At 43.5% G+C, this 25,693-nt stretch overlaps 1 long non-coding RNA gene across 1 annotated transcript; it reads right to left on the bottom strand.

Moving 5' to 3' along the window:
* Positions 1-20,793: 20,793 nt before the first annotated feature.
* Positions 20,794-21,996, bottom strand: LOC140021730 (uncharacterized). Its single transcript, XR_011825677.1, has 2 exons — positions 21,730-21,996; positions 20,794-20,996 (listed from the first exon to the last, which is right to left on the bottom strand). It is a non-coding gene; the product is annotated as an uncharacterized lncRNA (long non-coding RNA).
* Between the last annotated feature and the right edge of the window lie 3,697 nt (positions 21,997-25,693).

Raw genomic sequence — 25,693 nt, 5'->3', positions numbered from 1 at the left:
TTTCTTGGCAATATGTGGTGGCATTAGATTTGGGGTTCATACTACCAACTCTTGTAGTATCATCCATTTCCATCCAGATTTGAGGACGAATCCTTCTCAAGTGGAGGGGACTGATGTGTGCACGGACCTTAGCCCAAGTAATGACCCAGTCCGAGTTCCATTGGGCCCAGTCACACGTGCACAAGCCAAGTTCTTCAAAGAATCCCTCCAAGCCCTTGTTCGAATTGTCCAAGACCAACATGGAGTCCATAGAGAAATTGAAGGCTTGGAAGGAGACAATCAAGTTATCTACACCACGATCCAAGCCCATGAAGAGTCAAGTGGGCCTCCGAGTGAGTTGGCCGAATAGGGCCTTAGGCTTTAGTGTTTAATTTATAGTTCGATTAGTTGTTCTAGTAGAGCATGGGCCGGCCCATCTTGATCCCAAGATGGCCGAATTCCCCTTTTCCTTGTTTTCCTTAGGGTTTTTGTAACTCTTAGCCTATAAATAGGCTTGCTTTGTAAGGTTTTAGGTAGACGTTTTATAAATCAAATTACTTAGTTTTTCGATTTTCTTGCTTGTGTGAATTTCGAGCTTTACTTGCTTCTGGCAAGGGTGATTGAGCAATCTTGCATCTTGTCCTTGATTGTTCTACCGACCTATTCCCTGGAGTATTCACCTTCATCGGAGTCGTCGTTCTACAGCCTTTAATCAAATCGTGTCGTCCGTTTGATTCTAGGTCCAGCAATCCAAGCGTCGGACAACCTCGCTAGATCCTCGGGCAAACGTGCTACGTGTCTCGAAACGTGTTGATCGAGGACCGCAATAGTTGGCCTCAGAGCTTATGTGGAGGTTCCCTCATACGTCATGGCGAATACAAGACGCATAAAAGCTAGCCCACAACATTGTCTTCCTGATCCTAAGGGAGTCAAAGAAGTGCCATTACGTGGTGTAGATGAGCAATTGGACCTCGTCAAATCTCAATTGCTTGGTTGGCTTTATACCCGTTGCGGTGTCAAAGACAAAATTTGTAGCTTGGCCATTGATGGGAGTTGTGAAGTCAACCTTGCAACTGCTATCATGGTTGAGAAATTAAATCTTCCGACCATTGGTCATCTTCGACCGCACAAGTTGATGAGTACTCAAGGTGTTGTCTGGGTTACTAAGCACACACTTGTACCTATTCAAATCGGCAAATATGTGGACGAGGTGTTGTGTGATGTAGTCCCAATTCAAGTGACACGGGTTGTTGGGCAAAGCGTGGATGTCGAGGCCAGAAGTTAAATATGACGGACATACTAATAAGTATTCCTTCTTATTTAATAGTCGTCGTATTGCACTTGTATCACTTACTTATGACCAGTTTTGTATTGATCTAGCACACATGAAAAGTAAGGTTGAGCGTTATTGAATGGAGAAACAGCTAGATGAGGGAATTGTGCCTGAAGAGATAAAACCCGAGGGAGTTGAATGCAATGAGATGAAAGGGTCAGCTGTTGAAATAGACAAAGAGATGGAAAAATCTGATGAGATGGGTGGTAAAAAGGGAGAAAAGAGAGAAAGTGGGCTGATCTTGAGCAACCCGGTGAAGGCCTATTATTTTCCTAACGAACTTACCTTGCTTTGTTTAGTGTTTCTTCTTGTATTCAGATCAAGCAAAGGCAAGTTGAGCTGATCTTGGTGTGTTCCATTCCAAAATCAATTGTAGACTTTGCAAGCTTCCATGTAGTTGGTACTCCAAGAGTTAAACCCCGTTCGTATCCATTCGTGGAACAATGTCAACTCAAATCAGTCCACACCAAAGGGGAGTTGCTTCGAGCTCATCTTGATGGGAACACTCCACATTTTGTGGATGGTTGTGTACCATGGGTTCGTTTAAAGAACAAGTACCTGAATGACCATTATGATTTTCATCTTGTTCTTAGTCCACATGAATCTCCAACATCACCAAATCCGCCTTGGGGCCTTGCAAGTGTGTTCGGGCCGGAGTTCGATTTCACGGGATACGCTTCACACCACTTTGAGGACCCTTACCTCATGACCACAAACGATCAAGTTGAGCATACATTGAAGATGGTTTGTGAGATTCAAGGTTCGACAAGGGTTATTTTCCAACTTAGCACGTGGGTTTTGCATTGGATGACATCTATAGCCATCCTAACAAGATTGAGTCGAAGGCATGTAACTCGTCTTGTCACCATTCGTGCTTCAATTTGTGGGCAAATTGCTTTCAAGAGGAGGGGAATGATACGAACAAGAGGAGCGATTGGAGTAAAGCCATGAGTTTTTCTTGGCAATATGTGGTGGCATTAGATTTGGGGTTCATACTACCAACTCTTGTAGTATCATCCATTTCCATCCAGATTTGAGGACGAATCCTTCTCAAGTGGAGGGGACTGATGTGTGCACGGACCTTAGCCCAAGTAATGACCCAGTCCGAGTTCCATTGGGCCCAGTCACACGTGCACAAGCCAAGTTATTCAAAGAATCCCTCCAAGCCCTTGTTCGAATTGTCCAAGACCAACATGGAGTCCATAGAGAAATTGAAGGCTTGGAAGGAGACAATCAAGTTATCTACACCACGATCCAAGCCCATGAAGAGTCAAGTGGGCCTCCGAGTGAGTTGGCCGAATAGGGCCTTAGGCTTTAGTGTTTAATTTATAGTTAGATTAGTTGTTCTAGTAGAGCATGGGCCGGCCCATCTTGATCCCAAGATGGCCGAATTCCCCTTTTCCTTGTTTTCCTTAGGGTTTTTGTAACTCTTAGCCTATAAATAGGCTTGCTTTGTAAGGTTTTAGGTAGACGTTTTATAAATCAAATTACTTAGTTTTTCGATTTTCTTGCTTGTGTGAATTTCGAGCTTTACTTGCTTCTGGCAAGGGTGATTGAGCAATCTTGCATCTTGTCCTTGATTGTTCTACCGACCTATTCCCTGGAGTATTCACCTTCATCGGAGTCGTCGTTCTACAGCCTTTAATCAAATCGTGTCGTCCGTTTGATTCTAGGTCCAGCAATCCAAGCGTTGGACAACCTCGCTAGATCCTCGGGCAAACGTGCTACGTGTCTCGAAACGTGTTGATCGAGGACCGTAATAGTTGGCCTCAAAGCTTATGTGGAGGTTCCCTCATACGTCATGGCGAATACAAGACGCATAAAAGCTAGCCCACAACATTGTCTTCCTGATCCTAAGGGAGTCAAAGAAGTGCCATTACGTGGTGTAGATGAGCAATTGGACCTCGTCAAATCTCAATTGCTTGGTTGGTTTTATACCCGTTGCGGTGTCAAAGACAAAATTTGTAGCTTGGCCATTGATGGGAGTTGTGAAGTCAACCTTGCAACTGCTATCATGGTTGAGAAATTAAATCTTCCGACCATTGGTCATCTTCGACCGCACAAGTTGATGAGTACTCAAGGTGTTGTCTGGGTTACTAAGCACACACTTGTACCTATTCAAATCGGCAAATATGTGGACGAGGTGTTGTGTGATGTAGTCCCAATTCAAGTGACACGGGTTGTTGGGCAAAGCGTGGATGTCGAGGCCAGAAGTTAAATATGACGGACATACTAATAAGTATTCCTTCTTATTTAATAGTCGTCGTATTGCACTTGTATCACTTACTTATGACCAGTTTTGTATTGATCTAGCACACATGAAAAGTAAGGTTGAGCGTCATTGAATGGAGAAACAGCTAGATGAGGGAATTGTGCCTGAAGAGATAAAACCCGAGGGAGTTGAATGCAATGAGATGAAAGGGTCAGCTGTTGAAATAGACAAAGAGATGGAAAAATCTGATGAGATAGGTGGTAAAAAGGGAGAAAAGAGAGAAAGTGGGCTGATCTTGAGCAACCCGGTGAAGGCCTATTATTTTCCTAACGAACTTACCTTGCTTTGTTTAGTGTTTCTTCTTGTATTCAGATCAAGCAAAGGCAAGTTGAGCTGATCTTGGTGTGTTCCATTCCAAAATCAATTGTAGACTTTGCAAGCTTCCATGTAGTTGGTACTCCAAGAGTTAAACCCCATTCGTATCCATTCGTGGGACAATGTCAACTCATGATGCGAGACGCGGAAGCTACTTCGGATCTAGAGGAACACGATGAAGATTTGACGGAGTTGAACCTGAACTTGGACCACTCAAGAACAGATTTAACGGTAGAGGACGCCACAATCAAGTATGTGTGCTTGATTGATAAGTCAAGAACAGCCTAGGATCAACTCTAGGATGTTCAACTTAGCTTTTACAAGCTAAGGGAATTTGCCACAAGGAATGGACGAAATTCTGGAAATTTTATTCAATACTCTCAAAAACTGAATGTAACATGCGGCTTGAGGCTATTAATAGCCGTGACTAAGACCTAATAAAACTGGAAAAATAACAAGGAAAGTTCGGCCAGCCCCTTGGGCCTTCACTTGACCGAAAGCTAGCCCAACTAACTATAGATCATAAGCTAGCCCAACTAACTATAGATCATAAGCCAGGGGCGCGTCGCCCCCTTGGACCCCCGACTCGCTGATCGGACAGCGAGACCCCCGTACGGCTCAGCGAGGGTACTTAACTGCGGCTCAGCTCGCCGTTTGGTGCTTGAACATTTGCATCTTCAATTGTAAGCAGCATTTTAGTAGTCGTGCAAGGATATTCCAACTCAATTCCTTCAATGACCGGTTTCTCTTGGGTTTGGACGGCACGTACCAAGGCTTGAAGGGACTCCTTGAATCTCTTAGCTCGTGCTCGTGTCACTGGGCCTTGGGGCACCTTCACAGGGTCTACTTGTACACTTTGGGCCTCGTGCTCAACCGCATCATTCCCCTCCTCTTGAAAAGGATTTGCCCTCAAATCGTACTCGTCCCCTGCAATAAATGGACTTAGATCAGCAACATTGAATGTAGCACTAACAGTATACTCACCAGGCAGATCTAAGCGGTATGCATTGTCGTTGATGCGCTCAATAACTTGAAAAGGCCCATCTCCTCTTGGTGACAGCTTGCTTTGCCGTGGTTTTGGAAACCTCTCCTTGCGCAAATGTAACCAGACCCAATCACCTGGTTCAAAGACAAGCTTGCACCTGTGCTTATTAGCTTGTTGGACATATTGGGCCGTCCTCCTCTCGATGTTGGTACGAACCTTGTCATGTAATGATCTCACGAACTCAGCTTTCTTTGGCACGAGAATCACTGGTACAGCGCATGGACTTAGACTTTCTCTAGCCCAACCTTTCCTTAGCAATTCCTCCACTTGCCTTTGCAATTCCTTTGTTTCCTCAGGACCCATTCTATAGGCTGGTTTGTTAGGCAATGGTGCTCCAGGAATGAGATTGATTTGGTGCTCGATTCCCCTTAGCGGTGGTAGTCCATCAGGTACATCCTCAGGAAATATGTCCTCAAATTCCTGCAAGAGATGTAACATAGTAGAAGGCAAGGAGTCAGTAGGTATGGATGAATTGACCAACTCTTCTTTGCACACAAGCATAAGTAAGAGTTGGTTGGAAGACAAAGCTCGCCTTACATCTTTGGCTTTTGCTAGCAAGCTTAGCTTCCCCTTATTTTCTTCTCTCATAGCCGACCCACTTGTTGCCTTTTTCTTCCCTAGGGTTTCGGCCCTACTCTCTCCTTTTTCTTCCTCACTTTTCTCTCGCTTTTTCCTCTCAAGTTCTAGCTCATACTCCTTTTGGAGCCTCATTTGATCTTCATACACTTGTTTTGGGGTGAGAGGTACAAGTGTCACCTTTCTATTGCAATGAGTAAAGACATATTTATTAGCTCTTCCCTTGAATTCGACATCGCGATCATATTGCCAAGGCCGTCCAAGAATGAGGTGACTTGCTTGCATTGGCACGACATCACAAGTAACCTCGTCTTCATACTTGCCAATTCGGAATGGCACTTTTACTTGTCTAAACACACGGACTTCCCCTTCATTGTTCAACCATTGAAGGCGATAAGGTCTTGGATGTTTGATAACTTGGAGCCCTAGCATTTCTACCATGAGTAGACTAGCGACATTGGCACAACTCCCACTATCAATAACAACACTACACACCTTATCCTTGATATGACACCTTGTGTAGAAAAGGTTGTCCCGTTGTACCTCCATTTCCTCCTCTTTGGCGCGGGTAGTGAGGACCTTTCGAACCACTAGGCATCCAATCTCCTCATGCGTAGGTATCTCCTCACTCGATTCATTCTCTTCCTCTTCTAAAGGCGGTATCCCCTCGTACTCCTCTTCCTCATCTGATACAATTTCCCCATTTGGCAACATCAGCATGGTCCTTTGGCTGGGGCATTGAGAAGCGATATGGCCAAATCCTTGACACTTAAAGCACTTGGTGTCTCGACCACGCGGTTTGGTAGCTGCATTATTAGCCTCAAAGTCAGGCTTGGGCGTTGCCTTGGAAGGGAGGCCATTCGGCCTTGGAGGGTAAGAAGGAGCTGCGGCTTTCTCCTCCCCTTTTGGTTGAGAAGTGTGCCAATTTCCAGCTTGATAAGTAGTGCTTTGTCGCGCAGTACCCCTCCTCTTGAGGCGCCGTTCAATTGTAACCGCCTTCTCGAGCATTTCATTCATGTCGAGGTAGTGTTGGAGTTCCACTACTTCGGCAATCTCGGGCCTCAATCCATGTAGAAAACGAGCCATAGTGGCCTCTCCATCTTCACGTAAATCCGCCTTCATGATGGCCATTTCCATCTCCTTGTAATAATCCTCAACTGACATGGACCCTTGGTTGAGAGCTTGTAGCTGACGGTGTAGATCTCGACTATAGTAGCTCGGAACGAACCTTTTTCTCATCAGACTCCTCATTTCCTCCCAAGTTTCCACAGGTCTCTCACGATTTCTCCTTCGGCTTAGTCTAAGTTGGTCCCACCAAATGGAGGCGTAGTCAGTGAATTCTACGGCTGCTAGTTTCACCTTTTGCTCCTCCGTATAGGTGTGGCATTCATAGACTAACTCAATTTTCCGTTCCCATTCCAAGTACGCCTCGGGGTCCGACTTGCCTTGGAATGAGGGAATCTTGAGTTTGACACCTTTAATGGTGTCGTCTCCTCGACGTTGGAACCTTTGATCATTTTGGTACCTTCCCTCAAACGCTTCCTCTTCATTATTTGAGTACGCCGATTCTTTGCCCTTACTCGGGGTAGGTGGAGGCCTCGAGTTCTCCAACTGATCGATTCGATCATGCAATGGTTCAATTTCATTCTTAAGCAATCGTTTGAACTCCCTCATCATGGCTTCCAACTGTAGTTTGATGTCCATGGTTTGTTCACCAACTCCACTAGACATATTTAGTTCACCTGCAAAACAAATAAACAAAACGAGTTCCTCTCTTTCTTTTTTCTTTTTTTTTTATACGATGTATAAGTCACTCACACTCGTGTTTCACTCAAGTGTATCACCCTCTAATAATCTTACCAAGCAATTCCTTGGCTTGCTAGTTGCTCGAGTTGAACAAACTAGGCGTCACCGCAGTGTACGTTCTTGACTAGTCAACAAGTGACACACAAGCTAGTAGCAATAAATGGAGGTGAATGACTGAAGACCTAGACACGACTCAAGACTCAGAATATAGCTGGACAATAACTAACGACTCAAAAGAAAGTATGACAATTAACTTGAATGCTGAAATTTTGAAAATCCTAGAAAACTCTACCCGAAACCCAAATTTCTGGAATGTGTTGAGCTGCTGGTCCGTGGTCTTTTTGGTCCGTGATCTGATTTGGACACTTGGGGTTGCCAAGATTAGAAACCTTGGAGTTTGGTCAGATTTGGGAGTCCCAAGTGGTCCAAATTCGAAATTTTGGGGCTGGTCAGATTTGGAAGTCAGATTTTGCACAAAATTTGGTAAACTTGTAGGCTGTCAAGAATTGGATGTTGTTCAGATTTGGAAGTCCAAGTTTGAATCAGATTTGGTGGCTTGAAGGCTGACCAAGACTAGGGCTGTTCAGATTTGAAAGTCCAAGTTTGAATCAGATTTGGTAAAACTTGAAGGCTGGTCAAGAATTGGAAACTAGAGCCGTCTTTCTTGAAATTTTTTTTTTGACTTCTGTTGGGGTGTTTTCACACAATAGCCAGCTAGTTTAGACCACAATTTCACAGCAATTAACGTAAACAACTTGGACAGATTTGGTTTCAAGATCAAAGTTCCATGAAAACAAGAACACGGTTGAAGGTTTATTTCAGGTTTCAAGACTGCCAAGATTAACCTCTTTGATCCAAGAAGCTCAAGACTTCCCCAATAAGGTTTTGATGTTCGAGTTTTGCAAAGCAACAACACAAAGGTTCAAGAAACAAGTGCAAACAGATTCGGTATCCCAGCAAATTAATTCCAGCAACGACTCAAGGGAATGACAATAAGGTATGCAACACAAGAGATTTTTTTTTTTTTTTGGATTTAAACAGAACATAAACACAAGACAAAACTGGACAGAAAATTTCAGACAACAAGTAAACAACAAAGACAGATTTCTGACAAGGAAACAACAAAGACAGATTTCTGACAAGGAAACAACAAAGACAGATTTCTGACTTGACAAACCCGAGCACTTGAGTTACGAATTTAGAAGACTAAAATAGATCTAAAAACGATAAAAAGGGATATTCGTGATACCTCTAACTAGCTCTGATGCCAGCTGATGCGAGACGCGGAAGCTACTTCGGATCTGGAGGAACACGATGAAGATTTGACGGAGTTGAACCCGAACTTGGACCACTCAAGAACAGATTTAACGGTATAGGACGCCACAATCAAGTATGTGTGCTTGATTGATAAGTCAAGAACAGCCTAGGATCAACTCTAGGATGTTCAACTTAGCTTTTACAAACTAAGGGAATTTGCCACAAGGAATGGACGAAATTCTGGAAATTTTATTCAATACTCTCAAAAACTGAATGTAACATGCGGCTTGAGGCTATTAATAGCCGTGACTAAGACCTAACAAAACTGGAAAAATAACAAGGAAAGTTCGGCCAGCCCCTTGGGCCTTCACTTGACCGAAAGCTAGCCCAACTAACTATAGATCATAAGCTAGCCCAACTAACTATAGATCATAAGCCAGGGGCGCGTCGCCCCCTTGGACCCCCGACTCGCTGATCGGACAGCGAGACCCCCGTACGGCTCAGCGAGGGTACTTAACTGCGGCTCAGCCCGCCGTTTGGAGCTTGAACATTTGCATCTTCAATTGTAAGCAGCATTTTAGTAGTCGTGCAAGGATATTCCAACTCAATTCCTTCAATGACCGGTTTCTCTTGGGTTTGGACGGCACGTACCAAGGCTTGAAGGGACTCCTTGAATCTCTTAGCTCGTGCTCGTGTCACTGGGCCTTGGGGCACCTTCACAGGGTCTACTTGTAAACTTTGCAAGCTTCCATGTAGTTGGTACTCCAAGAGTTAAACCCCGTTCGTATCCATTCGTGGAACAATGTCAACTCAAATCAGTCCACACCAAAGGGGAGTTGCTTCGAGCTCATCTTGATGGGAACACTCCACATTTTGTGGATGGTTGTGTACCAAGGGTTCGTTTAAAGAACAAGTACCTGAATGACCATTATGATTTTCATCTTGTTCTTAGTCCACATGAATCTCCAACATCACCAAATCCGCCTTGGGGCCTTGCAAGTGTGTTCGGGCCGGAGTTCGATTTCACGGGATACGCTTCACACCACTTTGAGGACCCTTACCTCATGACCACAAACGATCAAGTTGAGCATACATTGAAGATGGTTTGTGAGATTCAAGGTTCGACAAGGGTTATTTTCCAACTTAGCACGTGGGTTTTGCATTGGATGACATCTATAGCCATCCTAACAAGATTGAGTCGAAGGCATGTAACTCGTCTTGTCACCATTCGTGCTTCAATTTGTGGGCAAATTGCTTTCAAGAGGAGGGGAATGATACGAACAAGAGGAGCCATTGGAGTAAAGCCATGAGTTTTTCTTGGCAATATGTGGTGGCATTAGATTTGGGGTTCATACTACCAACTCTTGTAGTATCATCCATTTCCATCCAGATTTGAGGACGAATCCTTCTCAAGTGGAGGGGACTGATGTGTGCACGGACCTTAGCCCAAGTAATGACCCAGTCCGAGTTCCATTGGGCCCAGTCACACGTGCACAAGCCAAGTTCTTCAAAGAATCCCTCCAAGCCCTTGTTCGAATTGTCCAAGACCAACATGGAGTCCATAGAGAAATTGAAGGCTTGGAAGGAGACAATCAAGTTATCTACACCACGATCCAAGCCCATGAAGAGTCAAGTGGGCCTCCGAGTGAGTTGGCCGAATAGGGCCTTAGGCTTTAGTGTTTAATTTATAGTTAGATTAGTTGTTCTAGTAGAGCATGGGCCGGCCCATCTTGATCCCAAGATGGCCGAATTCCCCTTTTCCTTGTTTTCCTTAGGGTTTTTGTAAATCTTAGCCTATAAATAGGCTTGCTTTGTAAGGTTTTAGGTAGACGTTTTATAAATCAAATTACTTAGTTTTTCGATTTTCTTGCTTGTGTGAATTTCGAGCTTTACTTGCTTCTGGCAAGGGTGATTGAGCAATCTTGCATCTTGTCCTTGATTGTTCTACCGACCTATTCCCTGGAGTATTCACCTTCATCGGAGTCGTCGTTCTACAGCCTTTAATCAAATCGTGTCGTCCGTTTGATTCTAGGTCCAGCAATCCAAGCGTTGGACAACCTCGCTAGATCCTCGGGCAAACGTGCTACGTGTCTCGAAACGTGTTGATCGAGGACCGCAATAGTTGGCCTCAGAGCTTATGTGGAGGTTTCCTCATACGTCATGGCGAATACAAGACGCATAAAAGCTAGCCCACAACATTGTCTTCCTGATCCTAAGGGAGTCAAAGAAGTGCCATTACGTGGTGTAGATGAGCAATTGGACCTCGTCAAATCTCAATTGCTTGGTTGGTTTTATACCCGTTACGGTGTCAAAGACAAAATTTCTAGCTTGGCCATTGATGGGAGTTGTGAAGTCAACCTTGCAACTGCTATCATGGTTGAGAAATTAAATCTTCCGACCATTGGTCATCTTCGACCGCACAAGTTGATGAGTACTCAAGGTGTTGTCTGGGTTACTAAGCACACACTTGTACCTATTCAAATCGGCAAATATGTGGACGAGGTGTTGTGTGATGTAGTCCCAATTCAAGTGACACGGGTTGTTGGGCAAAGCGTGGATGTCGAGGCCAGAAGTTAAATATGACGGACATACTAATAAGTATTCCTTCTTATTTAATAGTCGTCGTATTGCACTTGTATCACTTACTTATGACCAGTTTTGTATTGATCTAGCACACATGAAAAGTAAGGTTGAGCGTTATTGAATGGAGAAACAGCTAGATGAGGGAATTGTGCCTGAAGAGATAAAACCCGAGGGAGTTGAATGCAATGAGATGAAAGGGTCAGCTGTTGAAATAGACAAAGAGATGGAAAAATCTGATGAGATGGGTGGTAAAAAGGGAGAAAAGAGAGAAAGTGGGCTGATCTTGAGCAACCCGGTGAAGGCCTATTATTTTCCTAACGAACTTACCTTGCTTTGTTTAGTGTTTCTTCTTGTATTCAGATCAAGCAAAGGCAAGTTGAGCTGATCTTGGTGTGTTCCATTCCAAAATCAATTGTAGACTTTGCAAGCTTCCATGTAGTTGGTACTCCAAGAGTTAAACCCCGTTCGTATCCATTCGTGGAACAATGTCAACTCAAATCAGTCCACACCAAAGGGGAGTTGCTTCGAGCTCATCTTGATGGGAACACTCCACATTTTGTGGATGGTTGTGTACCAAGGGTTCGTTTAAAGAACAAGTACCTGAATGACCATTATGATTTTCATCTTGTTCTTAGTCCACATGAATCTCCAACATCACCAAATCCGCCTTGGGGCCTTGCAAGTGTGTTCGGGCCGGAGTTCGATTTCACGGGATACGCTTCACACCACTTTGAGGACCCTTACCTCATGACCACAAACGATCAAGTTGAGCATACATTGAAGATGGTTTGTGAGATTCAAGGTTCGACGAGGGTTATTTTCCAACTTAGCACGTGGGTTTTGCATTGGATGACATCTATAGCCATCCTAACAAGATTGAGTCGAAGGCATGTAACTCGTCTTGTCACCATTCGTGCTTCAATTTGTGGGCAAATTGCTTTCAAGAGGAGGGGAATGATACGAACAAGATGAGCCATTGGAGTAAAGCCATGAGTTTTTCTTGGCAATATGTGGTGGCATTAGATTTGGGGTTCATACTACCAACTCTTGTAGTATCATCCATTTCCATCCAGATTTGAGGACGAATCCTTCTCAAGTGGAGGGGACTGATGTGTGCACGGACCTTAGCCCAAGTAATGACCCAGTCCGAGTTCCATTGGGCCCAGTCACACGTGCACAAGCCAAGTTCTTCAAAGAATCCCTCCAAGCCCTTGTTCGAATTGTCCAAGACCAACATGGAGTCCATAGAGAAATTGAAGGCTTGGAAGGAGACAATCAAGTTATCTACACCACGATCCAAGCCCATGAAGAGTCAAGTGGGCCTCCGAGTGAGTTGGCCGAATAGGGCCTTAGGCTTTAGTGTTTAATTTATAGTTAGATTAGTTGTTCTAGTAGAGCATGGGTCGGCCCATCTTGATCCCAAGATGGCCGAATTCCCCTTTTCCTTGTTTTCCTTAGGGTTTTTGTAACTCTTAGCCTATAAATAGGCTTGCTTTGTAAGGTTTTAGGTAGACGTTTTATAAATCAAATTACTTAGTTTTTCGATTTTCTTGCTTGTGTGAATTTCGAGCTTTACTTGCTTCTGGCAAGGGTGATTGAGCAATCTTGCATCTTGTCCTTGATTGTTCTACCGACCTATTCCCTGGAGTATTCACCTTCATCGGAGTCGTCGTTCTACAGCCTTTAATCAAATCGTGTCGTCCGTTTGATTCTAGGTCCAGCAATCCAAGCGTTGGACAACCTCGCTAGATCCTGGGGCAAACGTGCTACGTGTCTCGAAACGTGTTGATCGAGGACCGCAATAGTTGGCCTCAGAGCTTATGTGGAGGTTCCCTCATACGTCATGGCGAATACAAGACGCATAAAAGCTAGCCCACAACATTGTCTTCCTGATCCTAAGGGAGTCAAAGAAGTGCCATTACGTGGTGTAGATGAGCAATTGGACCTCGTCAAATCTCAATTGCTTGGTTGGTTTTATACCCGTTGCGGTGTCAAAGACAAAATTTGTAGCTTGGCCATTGATGGGAGTTGTGAAGTCAACCTTGCAACTGCTATCATGGTTGAGAAATTAAATCTTCCGACCATTGGTCATCTTCGACCGCACAAGTTGATGAGTACTCAAGGTGTTGTCTGGGTTACTAAGCACACACTTGTACCTATTCAAATCGGCAAATATGTGGACGAGGTGTTGTGTGATGTAGTCCCAATTCAAGTGACACGGGTTGTTGGGCAAAGCGTGGATGTCGAGGCCAGAAGTTAAATATGACGGACATACTAATAAGTATTCCTTCTTATTTAATAGTCGTCGTATTGCACTTGTATCACTTACTTATGACCAGTTTTGTATTGATCTAGCACACATGAAAAGTAAGGTTGAGCGTTATTGAATGGAGAAACAGCTAGATGAGGGAATTGTGCCTGAAGAGATAAAACCCGAGGGAGTTGAATGCAATGAGATGAAAGGGTCAGCTGTTGAAATAGACAAAGAGATGGAAAAATCTGATGAGATGGGTGGTAAAAAGGGAGAAAAGAGAGAAAGTGGGCTGATCTTGAGCAACCCGGTGAAGGCCTATTATTTTCCTAACGAACTTACCTTGCTTTGTTTAGTGTTTCTTCTTGTATTCAGATCAAGCAAAGGCAAGTTGAGCTGATCTTGGTGTGTTCCATTCCAAAATCAATTGTAGACTTTGCAAGCTTCCATGTAGTTGGTACTCCAAGAGTTAAACCCCGTTCGTATCCATTCGTGGAACAATGTCAACTCAAATCAGTCCACACCAAAGGGGAGTTGCTTCGAGCTCATCTTGATGGGAACACTCCACATTTTGTGGATGGTTGTGTACCAAGGGTTCGTTTAAAGAACAAGTACCTGAATGACCATTATGATTTTCATCTTGTTCTTAGTCCACATGAATCTCCAACATCACCAAATCCGCCTTGGGGCCTTGCAAGTGTGTTCGGGCCGGAGTTCGATTTCACGGGATACGCTTCACACCACTTTGAGGACCCTTACCTCATGACCACAAACGATCAAGTTGAGCATACATTGAAGATGGTTTGTGAGATTCAAGGTTCGACGAGGGTTATTTTCCAACTTAGCACGTGGGTTTTGCATTGGATGACATCTATAGCCATCCTAACAAGATTGAGTCGAAGGCATGTAACTCGTCTTGTCACCATTCGTGCTTCAATTTGTGGGCAAATTGCTTTCAAGAGGAGGGGAATGATACGAACAAGAGGAGCCATTGGAGTAAAGCCATGAGTTTTTCTTGGCAATATGTGGTGGCATTAGATTTGGGGTTCATACTACCAACTCTTGTAGTATCATCCATTTCCATCCAGATTTGAGGACGAATCCTTCTCAAGTGGAGGGGACTGATGTGTGCACGGACCTTAGCCCAAGTAATGACCCAGTCCGAGTTCCATTGGGCCCAGTCACACGTGCACAAGCCAAGTTCTTCAAAGAATCCCTCCAAGCCCTTGTTCGAATTGTCCAAGACCAACATGGAGTCCATAGAGAAATTGAAGGCTTGGAAGGAGACAATCAAGTTATCTACACCACGATCCAAGCCCATGAAGAGTCAAGTGGGCCTCCGAGTGAGTTGGCCGAATAGGGCCTTAGGCTTTAGTGTTTAATTTATAGTTAGATTAGTTGTTCTAGTAGAGCATGGGTCGGCCCATCTTGATCCCAAGATGGCCGAATTCCCCTTTTCCTTGTTTTCCTTAGGGTTTTTGTAACTCTTAGCCTATAAATAGGCTTGCTTTGTAAGGTTTTAGGTAGACGTTTTATAAATCAAATTACTTAGTTTTTCGATTTTCTTGCTTGTGTGAATTTCGAGCTTTACTTGCTTCTGGCAAGGGTGATTGAGCAATCTTGCATCTTGTCCTTGATTGTTCTACCGACCTATTCCCTGGAGTATTCACCTTCATCGGAGTCGTCGTTCTACAGCCTTTAATCAAATCGTGTCGTCCGTTTGATTCTAGGTCCAGCAATCCAAGCGTTGGACAACCTCGCTAGATCCTCGGGCAAACGTGCTACGTGTCTCGAAACGTGTTGATCGAGGACCGCAATAGTTGGCCTCAGAGCTTATGTGGAGGTTCCCTCATACGTCATGGCGAATACAAGACGCATAAAAGCTAGCCCACAACATTGTCTTCCTGATCCTAAGGGAGTCAAAGAAGTGCCATTACGTGGTGTAGATGAGCAATTGGACCTCGTCAAATCTCAATTGCTTGGTTGGTTTTATACCCGTTGCGGTGTCAAAGACAAAATTTGTAGCTTGGCCATTGATGGGAGTTGTGAAGTCAACCTTGCAACTGCTATCATGGTTGAGAAATTAAATCTTCCGACCATTGGTCATCTTCGACCGCACAAGTTGATGAGTACTCAAGGTGTTGTCTGGGTTACTAAGCACACACTTGTACCTATTCAAATCGGCAAATATGTGGACGAGGTGTTGTGTGATGTAGTCCCAATTCAAGTGACACGGGTTGTTGGGCAAAGCGTGGATGTCGAGGCCAGAAGTTAAATATGACGGACATACTAATAAGTATTCCTTCTTATTTAATAGTCGTCGTATTGCACTTGTATCACTTACTTATGACCAGTTTTGTATTGATCTAGCACACATGAAAAGTAAGGTTGAGCGTTATTGAATGGAGAAACAGCTAGATGAGGGAATTGTGCCTGAAGAGATAAAACCCGAGGGAGTTGAATGCAATGAGATGAAAGGGTCAGCTGTTGAAATAGACAAAGAGATGGAAAAATCTGATGAGATGGGTGGTAAAAAGGGAGAAAAGAGAGAAAGTGGGCTGATCTTGAGCAACCCGGTGAAGGCCTATTATTTTCCTAACGAACTTACCTTGCTTTGTTTAGTGTTTCTTCTTGTATTCAGATCAAGCAAAGGCAAGTTGAGCTGATCTTGGTGTGTTCCATTCCAAAATCAATTGTAGACTTTGCAAGCTTCCATGTAGTTGGTACTCCAAGAGTTAAACCCCGTTCGTATCCATTCGTGGAACAATGTCAACTCAAATCAGTCCACACCAAAGGGGAGTTGCTTCGAGCTCATCTTGATGGGAACACTCCACATTTTGTGGATGGTTGTGTACCAAGGGTTCGTTTAAAGAACAAGTACCTGAATGACCATTATGATTTTCATCTTGTTCTTAGTCCACATGAATCTCCAACATCACCAAATCCGCCTTGGGGCCTTGCAAGTGTGTTCGGGCCGGAGTTCGATTTCACGGGATACGCTTCACACCACTTTGAGGACCCTTACCTCATGACCACAAACGATCAAGTTGAGCATACATTGAAGATGGTTTGTGAGATTCAAGGTTCGACGAGGGTTATTTTCCAACTTAGCACGTGGGTTTTGCATTGGATGACATCTATAGCCATCCTAACAAGATTGAGTCGAAGGCATGTAACTCGTCTTGTCACCATTCGTGCTTCAATTTGTGGGCAAATTGCTTTCAAGAGGAGGGGAATGATACGAACAAGATGAGCCATTGGAGTAAAGCCATGAGTTTTTCTTGGCAATATGTGGTGGCATTAGATTTGGGGTTCATACTACCAACTCTTGTAGTATCATCCATTTCCATCCAGATTTGAGGACGAATCCTTCTCAAGTGGAGGGGACTGATGTGTGCACGGACCTTAGCCCAAGTAATGACCCAGTCCGAGTTCCATTGGGCCCAGTCACACGTGCACAAGCCAAGTTCTTCAAAGAATCCCTCCAAGCCCTTGTTCGAATTGTCCAAGACCAACATGGAGTCCATAGAGAAATTGAAGGCTTGGAAGGAGACAATCAAGTTATCTACACCACGATCCAAGCCCATGAAGAGTCAAGTGGGCCTCCGAGTGAGTTGGCCGAATAGGGCCTTAGGCTTTAGTGTTTAATTTATAGTTAGATTAGTTGTTCTAGTAGAGCATGGGTCGGCCCATCTTGATCCCAAGATGGCCGAATTCCCCTTTTCCTTGTTTTCCTTAGGGTTTTTGTAACTCTTAGCCTATAAATAGGCTTGCTTTTTAAGGTTTTAGGTAGACGTTTTATAAATCAAATTACTTAGTTTTTCGATTTTCTTGCTTGTGTGAATTTCGAGCTTTACTTGCTTCTGGCAAGGGTGATTGAGCAATCTTGCATCTTGTCCTTGATTGTTCTACCGACCTATTCCCTGGAGTATTCACCTTCATCGGAGTCGTCGTTCTACAGCCTTTAATCAAATCGTGTCGTCCGTTTGATTCTAGGTCCAGCAATCCAAGCGTTGGACAACCTCGCTAGATCCTCGGGCAAACGTGCTACGTGTCTCGAAACGTGTTGATCGAGGACCGCAATAGTTGGCCTCAGAGCTTATGTGGAGGTTCCCTCATACGTCATGGCGAATACAAGACGCATAAAAGCTAGCCCACAACATTGTCTTCCTGATCCTAAGGGAGTCAAAGAAGTGCCATTACGTGGTGTAGATGAGCAATTGGACCTCGTCAAATCTCAATTGCTTGGTTGGTTTTATACCCGTTGCGGTGTCAAAGACAAAATTTGTAGCTTGGCCATTGATGGGAGTTGTGAAGTCAACCTTGCAACTGCTATCATGGTTGAGAAATTAAATCTTCCGACCATTGGTCATCTTCGACCGCACAAGTTGATGAGTACTCAAGGTGTTGTCTGGGTTACTAAGCACACACTTGTACCTATTCAAATCGGCAAATATGTGGACGAGGTGTTGTGTGATGTAGTCCCAATTCAAGTGACACGGGTTGTTGGGCAAAGCGTGGATGTCGAGGCCAGAAGTTAAATATGACGGACATACTAATAAGTATTCCTTCTTATTTAATAGTCGTCGTATTGCACTTGTATCACTTACTTATGACCAGTTTTGTATTGATCTAGCACACATGAAAAGTAAGGTTGAGCGTTATTGAATGGAGAAACAGCTAGATGAGGGAATTGTGCCTGAAGAGATAAAACCCGAGGGAGTTGAATGCAATGAGATGAAAGGGTCAGCTGTTGAAATAGACAAAGAGATGGAAAAATCTGATGAGATGGGTGGTAAAAAGGGAGAAAAGAGAGAAAGTGGGCTGATCTTGAGCAACCCGGTGAAGGCCTATTATTTTCCTAACGAACTTACCTTGCTTTGTTTAGTGTTTCTTCTTGTATTCAGATCAAGCAAAGGCAAGTTGAGCTGATCTTGGTGTGTTCCATTCCAAAATCAATTGTAGACTTTGCAAGCTTCCATGTAGTTGGTACTCCAAGAGTTAAACCCCGTTCGTATCCATTCGTGGAACAATGTCAACTCAAATCAGTCCACACCAAAGGGGAGTTGCTTCGAGCTCATCTTGATGGGAACACTCCACATTTTGTGGATGGTTGTGTACCAAGGGTTCGTTTAAAGAACAAGTACCTGAATGACCATTATGATTTTCATCTTGTTCTTAGTCCACATGAATCTCCAACATCACCAAATCCGCCTTGGGGCCTTGCAAGTGTGTTCGGGCCGGAGTTCGATTTCACGGGATACGCTTCACACCACTTTGAGGACCCTTACCTCATGACCACAAACGATCAAGTTGAGCATACATTGAAGATGGTTTGTGAGATTCAAGGTTCGACGAGGGTTATTTTCCAACTTAGCACGTGGGTTTTGCATTGGATGACATCTATAGCCATCCTAACAAGATTGAGTCGAAGGCATGTAACTCGTCTTGTCACCATTCGTGCTTCAATTTGTGGGCAAATTGCTTTCAAGAGGAGGGGAATGATACGAACAAGATGAGCCATTGGAGTAAAGCCATGAGTTTTTCTTGGCAATATGTGGTGGCATTAGATTTGGGGTTCATACTACCAACTCTTGTAGTATCATCCATTTCCATCCAGATTTGAGGACGAATCCTTCTCAAGTGGAGGGGACTGATGTGTGCACGGACCTTAGCCCAAGTAATGACCCAGTCCGAGTTCCATTGGGCCCAGTCACACGTGCACAAGCCAAGTTCTTCAAAGAATCCCTCCAAGCCCTTGTTCGAATTGTCCAAGACCAACATGGAGTCCATAGAGAAATTGAAGGCTTGGAAGGAGACAATCAAGTTATCTACACCACGATCCAAGCCCATGAAGAGTCAAGTGGGCCTCCGAGTGAGTTGGCCGAATAGGGCCTTAGGCTTTAGTGTTTAATTTATAGTTAGATTAGTTGTTCTAGTAGAGCATGGGTCGGCCCATCTTGATCCCAAGATGGCCGAATTCCCCTTTTCCTTGTTTTCCTTAGGGTTTTTGTAACTCTTAGCCTATAAATAGGCTTGCTTTTTAAGGTTTTAGGTAGACGTTTTATAAATCAAATTACTTAGTTTTTCGATTTTCTTGCTTGTGTGAATTTCGAGCTTTACTTGCTTCTGGCAAGGGTGATTGAGCAATCTTGCATCTTGTCCTTGATTGTTCTACCGACCTATTCCCTGGAGTATTCACCTTCATCGGAGTCGTCGTTCTACAGCCTTTAATCAAATCGTGTCGTCCGTTTGATTCTAGGTCCAGCAATCCAAGCGTTGGACAACCTCGCTAGATCCTCGGGCAAACGTGCTACGTGTCTCGAAACGTGTTGATCGAGGACCGCAATAGTTGGCCTCAGAGCTTATGTGGAGGTTCCCTCATACGTCATGGCGAATACAAGACGCATAAAAGCTAGCCCACAACATTGTCTTCCTGATCCTAAGGGAGTCAAAGAAGTGCCATTACGTGGTGTAGATGAGCAATTGGACCTCGTCAAATCTCAATTGCTTGGTTGGTTTTATACCCGTTGCGGTGTCAAAGACAAAATTTGTAGCTTGGCCATTGATGGGAGTTGTGAAGTCAACCTTGCAACTGCTATCATGGTTGAGAAATTAAATCTTCCGACCATTGGTCATCTTCGACCGCACAAGTTGATGAGTACTCAAGGTGTTGTCTGGGTTACTAAGCACACACTTGTACCTATTCAAATCGGCAAATATGTGGACGAGGTGTTGTGTGATGTAGTCCCAATTCAAGTGACACGGGTTGTTGGGCAAAGCGTGGATGTCGAGGCCAGAAGTTAAATATGACGGACATACTAATAAGTATTCCTTCTTATTTAATAGTCGTCGTATTGCACTTGTATCACTTACTTATGACCAGTTTTGTATTGATCTAGCACACATGAAAAGTAAGGTTGAGCGTTATTGAATGGAGAAACAGCTAGATGAGGGAATTGTGCCTGAAGAGATAAAACCCGAGGGAGTTGAATGCAATGAGATGAAAGGGTCAGCTGTTGAAATAGACAAAGAGATGGAAAAATCTGATGAGATGGGTGGTAAAAAGGGAGAAAAGAGAGAAAGTGGGCTGATCTTGAGCAACCCGGTGAAGGCCTATTATTTTCCTAACGAACTTACCTTGCTTTGTTTAGTGTTTCTTCTTGTATTCAGATCAAGCAAAGGCAAGTTGAGCTGATCTTGGTGTGTTCCATTCCAAAATCAATTGTAGACTTTGCAAGCTTCCATGTAGTTGGTGTGACGACCCCACCTCCCCCTAAGGCATACCAAAGGGTTCGGCGGACCGCCTGCCCAGCTCTCGCCAGGACTCACTCACTAACTCAATCGAGTCATGTACACACATCCATGAACCATAATTAACATTCACAATTCAAGCTTATAATTTACATTGATAGAAAACGGGGTACAAAGTCTTAATACACCAAACTAGCTCAAAACGTATACAATCCAAGTACATCATGTTCCATTCGAGGAATAGCGCGAGTACAAGACCAAAAAGTCAAAAGTCAAAACAAAAGGCTACGCTAGCTTTTACAAGTCTCGCGCGTCACTCGTATCCCTGTAAGGAAAACAAATAGCGTGGTATGAGCTAAAAGCCCAGTGAGGTTCCAAATAGCAAATTGACCATTATTTTTTTTTTGTACAAGTTTCGATATAGCAAAGTAACGAGCATGAAGAGTTCATAAATGTGAACAATAACACGTCAAGTAGCAATCTCAAAATGAGCGAGTGTAGAAGTTTTTCACAAGCAACAATAATCCAATAAGCAATAATCACTCCAAAGTATAAGGATACGGATGACTCTCAGGAGCCAAATTCCCATTTCATTACCAGAAGCTTGATCACGTAGTAGTTGACACTCCGTCAACTTTCAAGTAAGTAACCAATCCAGTAGAACACCACTTACACGACTCTCCGTCCACCATTCACACCCCCTACTGGGCCCAAAATCCTCAATAAACATGGGTGGTAATACTCGAGTATACCGTTAGTCGAGGAGATAACACTCCACTCGACATTACAAGTGACCCAGGGTTTGTTATCTAATCGACCAGGCCCTTGCCGGCTCGACTCGAGTAACTCGCCACAGGGTTTCCGGAACGCCTTTGGAAGTGCGCACATCATGAACGAGTATATCAAGTCAATTGCAATCAATAAACAAGTATATCACGTAAGGGCAAGTGCGATAAAGTACACTCTTGCCCTATCAATTCACGTATATAACATGTACTCATATTGGTCATGTATCAAGTTCAAGTATCAAGTTCAATTCAGTATTTGAAAGCACTCACCAAAAGATATAGTGCCTTTATTGATCACTTTCAGGGTATACTCCGGGTTCGGAGTCCAAATCTGCGATAAAACTCAGTTTGAGAACTTTGAAATATGACTAAGATTCGAAACTTAGACGTTTTATTCAATCAAAATCAAGAAACTGGAATTCACTTGGAGAGTAGTCGTGAAATAGTTGCTCGCTCTTCAAACTGAAAAATTTGATAACATTTTTGCTTGAAGATGACTCTTGAGTCAAAAGTGCAAATAAAACGGTTTCGTAGTGATTCATATCATTTTCCTAAGGGTACAAGTTCGGCCAAGTCCTAACATATAACCCTTGATAAACAAATGACAAAGGTCCTCGATAGTTCAAGGAATAATCACTTAACCTTCACTCAAGTCACAAAGAGAGTTTTCTAGACCTCGAGTAAAAATTCGGGCAGCATGCCCTTTGTGTTTACCTAATTTCCAGCCATTTAGGCTTCATTATTTTTCTTCAACAACCACCCAACATTACACATAAAACAATTCAAGCCAAGAGCCATTCCACAGGCTCACAATATCATAATAACAAGAATCGTATTAAGTACAAGTGCAGAAACGCAATTTAGTTCAAGACAGATTTGACGTACCAATGCGGAAATAACATATCCAAGGCTACGCTTATCGGATTAAGATGAAACCTGTGCCATTTCGAAGCTAAGACACAGAACCACAACATTCATGAAGGTCACTTAGTCCATTTCCTAACGTAACTTAGTCAAAATCTCAGATTACTAAACCAGTACTAAACCAGAAACCAATTCACCGGCTGTTTGAACGCAGAACACTGCAATGGACATAACTCAGTGTACACAAGTCCAAATCAGGTTTTCTTTGAGGAATTTTAAAGCTACTTCAGAACACTACAACTTTTATGTTTTGGCCCAGAGCTAAATCAGAATGGATCCTGGTCAAAAATCGTGATAAACTGGACTGAACTGAAGAAACGGACTGCTGGGAAATTCTTAAAACAGTAGGGGTATTTTGGACTTTTCACATTCTGCGTTGCTCCGATTGAGCTGAAATTTTATAGGCACCTATAAAATACCATTCTATACAACTTTCCTTCTTTGACCCAAGGCCAATTCGGCCTCTAACACATAGATACAAATTCGGACAGAAATGATCAAGAATTTTCCAGAAATCTGGAATTTGTAGTTTCTAGTGAAATTTTCCCTAATTTCTCACTCCAATCACTCCCAAAACACCTTATAAAACCTCAATGGTAACATACAAGTATCACACATCAAGTTGGGCAGAAATTCCACAGCCCTAGTTCATCAATTAAATTGGGGAAAACTACTAAAACTTGCTAATCATCCATAATCTCACCACTATAATCAACTACTAAACTTAATTTAACAAGATTAGATGTAAAACTTGGAGAGATAACTCTCTTACCTTGAATAAAAGTCACCAAGAGTAGCACAAGCTCTCCCCTTCAAGAATCACACCACCACTCACTAGCTAGTCACTAGAAAACAAGTTTAATCGGTTTACTTCGCTCGATTCCTCACTTATTTGTTGGATTTGGAGATGAAATGAAAGATTTTTCCCTTGGAGTTTCTCTCCTTGTTGCTCTCGGCCAGCTCCAGCAGAAAATGAGGAAGAATAGCTAAGTGTTGGAGTTAAATGGTTAAGGTTGGTCTTGGGTAAGAAGCCATGAGGTGGTGACAAGTGTCACCACCACCACCCTTTCTTTTCTCTTTCTTTCTTGCCTTTCTTGACCACTAATTTCGGTCAAGGCTGCCAAGAGAGAAGATATTATGTGCAAAAGTCAACAACTTGTTGGGTAAGAAAAATGGTGGTCAAGCGGTGCGTTCAATCGGTAATGCGCGGGACCCGCCGGTTCGCGCCGTTTTTCTTAAAACTCACGTACTAGGGTTTTTACCTCCCATTCACTAACCTTATATCATTGCTACTACTCACATTTTATTTCTCACTTAAGAGTCACTTTTAACCATCAAATTGATCCTTGGCCAGTACCGAAAATTCATCCGGCGGAAAAATCGCAAAAACCCTAATTTTGCTCAAAACTTGAAACCAAAGCGTAAAACCTTATTTTCTAGGTTTATTTACACTTAGTGTGATATAATGAGGTAGGGGCCTTAATAAATAATAATTTTCAAATAAAAGGCATTTTTGAAGAAAAATGTAGGAAATTTGCGGGTCCTCACAGTTGGTACTCCAAGAGTTAAACCCCGTTCGTATCCATTCATGGAACAATGTCAACTCAAATCAGTCCACACCAAAGGGGAGTTGCTTCGAGCTCATCTTGATGGGAACACTCCACATTTTGTGGATGGTTGTGTACCAAGGGTTCGTTTAAAGAACAAGTACCTGAATGACCATTATGATTTTCATCTTGTTCTTAGTCCACATGAATCTCCAACATCACCAAATCCGCCTTGGGGCCTTGCAAGTGTGTTCGGGCCGGAGTTCGATTTCACGGGATACGCTTCACACCACTTTGAGGACCCTTACCTCATGACCACAAACGATCAAGTTGAGCATACATTGAAGATGGTTTGTGAGATTCAAGGTTCGACAAGGGTTATTTTCCAACTTAGCACGTGGGTTTTGCATTGGATGACATCTATAGCCATCCTAACAAGATTGAGTCGAAGGCATGTAACTCGTCTTGTCACCATTCGTGCTTCAATTTGTGGGCAAATTGCTTTCAAGAGGAGGGGAATGATACGAACAAGAGGAGCCATTGGAGTAAAGCCATGAGTTTTTCTTGGCAATATGTGGTGGCATTAGATTTGGGGTTCATACTACCAACTCTTGTAGTATCATCCATTTCCATCCAGATTTGAGGACGAATCCTTCTCAAGTGGAGGGGACTGATGTGTGCACGGACCTTAGCCCAAGTAATGACCCAGTCCGAGTTCCATTGGGCCCAATCACACGTGCACAAGCCAAGTTCTTCAAAGAATCCCTCCAAGCCCTTGTTCGAATTGTCCAAGACCAACATGGAGTCCATAGAGAAATTGAAGGCTTGGAAGGAGACAATCAAGTTATCTACACCACGATCCAAGCCCATGAAGAGTCAAGTGGGCCTCCGAGTGAGTTGGCCGAATAGGGCCTTAGGCTTTAGTGTTTAATTTATAGTTAGATTAGTTGTTCTAGTAGAGCATGGGCCGGCCCATCTTGATCCCAAGATGGCCGAATTCCCCTTTTCCTTGTTTTCCTTAGGGTTTTTGTAACTCTTAGCCTATAAATAGGCTTGCTTTGTAAGGTTTTAGGTAGACGTTTTATAAATCAAATTACTTAGTTTTTCGATTTTCTTGCTTGTGTGAATTTCGAGCTTTACTTGCTTCTGGCAAGGGTGATTGAGCAATCTTGCATCTTGTCCTTGATTGTTCTACCGACCTATTCCCTGGAGTATTCACCTTCATCGGAGTCGTCGTTCTACAGCCTTTAATCAAATCGTGTCGTCCGTTTGATTCTAGGTCCAGCAATCCAAGCGTTGGACAACCTCGCTAGATCCTCGGGCAAACGTGCTACGTGTCTCGAAACGTGTTGATCGAGGACCGCAATAGTTGGCCTCAGAGCTTATGTGGAGGTTCCCTCATACGTCATGGCGAATACAAGACGCATAAAAGCTAGCCCACAACATTGTCTTCCTGATCCTAAGGGAGTCAAAGAAGTGCCATTACGTGGTGTAGATGAGCAATTGGACCTCGTCAAATCTCAATTGCTTGGTTGGTTTTATACCCGTTGCGGTGTCAAAGACAAAATTTGTAGCTTGGCCATTGATGGGAGTTGTGAAGTCAACCTTGCAACTGCTATCATGGTTGAGAAATTAAATCTTCCGACCATTGGTCATCTTCGACCGCACAAGTTGATGAGTACTCAAGGTGTTGTCTGGGTTACTAAGCACACACTTGTACCTATTCAAATCGGCAAATATGTGGACGAGGTGTTGTGTGATGT

Source organism: Coffea arabica, chromosome 11e, assembly GCF_036785885.1.
Source record: "Coffea arabica cultivar ET-39 chromosome 11e, Coffea Arabica ET-39 HiFi, whole genome shotgun sequence".
In the NCBI taxonomy this organism is placed as follows: domain Eukaryota; kingdom Viridiplantae; phylum Streptophyta; class Magnoliopsida; order Gentianales; family Rubiaceae; genus Coffea; species Coffea arabica.
This window is presented reverse-complemented; position numbering and strand designations above follow the sequence as displayed.